Consider the following 1,834-nt stretch of genomic DNA (forward strand, 5'->3'; position numbering starts at 1 on the left):
GAATTTGAACTTGAACTTGAACTTGAACTTGAACTTAGAATTTGAAGTTTAGAACTTGAACATGAATTTAGAACTTGAACTTGAATTTAGAACTTGAACTTGAATTTAGAACTTGAACTTGAATTTAGAACTTGAACTTGAATTTAGAACTTGAACTTGAACTTGAACTTAGAACTTGTACTTGAACTTGAACTTGAACTTAGAATTTGAAGTTGAACTTAGACTTGAACTTGAAATTATAACTTGAACTTAGAACTTGAACTTGAAATTAGAACTTGAACTTGGAACTAATTAGCTTGAATATATAACTAATTAACTTTAGAAATTAGATATGAACTTGAATTGAAAAGTTGAACTTATTAAAACTTGAATATATATATAAAACTAATATTCTTGGATTTGAAGTTTATATTTAACTAATTCTAGAACTTTTCGTGCTAGGCAACTGAGGAAGCTCAACATCTAAAAATATTTGATACAAGACTATATTGCTTCTTTCATCAGAGTAGGAGATAAAGGTTGGTGCTTCTAAATTTCTAAAGTTCAAGTACAATTGTTTTCAATAATGTGTTTGTGTCCATCTAAGTGTTGACACTTAGCTTTAAATTTGGAAATAATATATTTGTTAAGCATAAGTACCAAAATTGAAATGATTTAGCCTCATGATTTTAAAGATTTCCATCTCAGTACATCTATCAAGTTTAAAGATTTCCATCTCAGTACATCTATCAAGTTTACGAGATGAGCTATGAATTTGGTAAAACATATTGGATACTTTTTGCTAGGAGTAGAAATTGCAATTCTTTTATACTGTATGATTTAGTGTTTTACTCTAGCTTAGTTCCAATATATCATTGGCCGACCATGATATCTATTTCTGCTCAATCCTTGTTTATCGACTGAACCATTTTTTCCATCACATTTCGAAAAAGGCTCTATTTGGTTTCATCATGTAAAGGAAATTTGAAGTGCCTATGAAGAATTTATGTTTTATCGGTTCAATTTTAAAGATTTTTAACATTTAAATTATTCTATTTGTAAATTAAAAGTACGGATTCTGGCCTATTATTTATTTTGATTTTAGTGATATTTTTACACATAAACTCCGCGCCAAAATTACTAGGTTCATATGAATCTAGTATTTCGTGCTGCATTTTCCCCTTCCTGCTTAGTCACCCAGAAACTCATGATTTGTGTCACGAAAGGTGACTCCATTCCTAAAGCTCAAAGTTAAGATGTCTAATTAAGGATTAATAAATAATTATTCTTTCCACATCTTTACCACAACGATTGATGATATTTTTGTAGTAGCTACTCTTTCTGTCACTATTGTTCCATAAAAGCCTAATTTTGTCTGCAATCGATATAAGAATAGTTTATATGTTTGAAGTTATATTAGACTTTTTATTTCTTTAAATATGACGTCTCAAATGTTATCGCATTTTACTAAAATTATTACGTATTATTTTGTAGATCGTTGATCACAACTTTTAAGTATTCATATAATGTAATGTTTTCTCCATCAAATTAAATTATCTACAATTATTTTAATATTCTTAATAATCATATATATCATCATATATATAAGAGAGAACCTTAGGCCCGCCTACGTGGCGTCACCACAGACTAGAATTTCCTTTTAATTTATTTATTTCCAAAACTAGCCTTCACATTTCATGAAAAGTTGTGAATTTTATGAAAAGTTGTGACTTTTAAGAAAAGTTGCAACTTTTATGAAGAGTTGTGACTTTTATGTAAGGTTGTGACGTTTATGAAAGGTTGTGACATTTCCAAAGAGTTGTGACCTTTTCGATAAGGTACAATAAGCATTTGT

Source organism: Solanum tuberosum, unplaced genomic scaffold, assembly GCF_000226075.1.
Source record: "Solanum tuberosum cultivar DM 1-3 516 R44 unplaced genomic scaffold, SolTub_3.0 scf00171, whole genome shotgun sequence".
Lineage (NCBI taxonomy): Eukaryota > Viridiplantae > Streptophyta > Magnoliopsida > Solanales > Solanaceae > Solanum > Solanum tuberosum.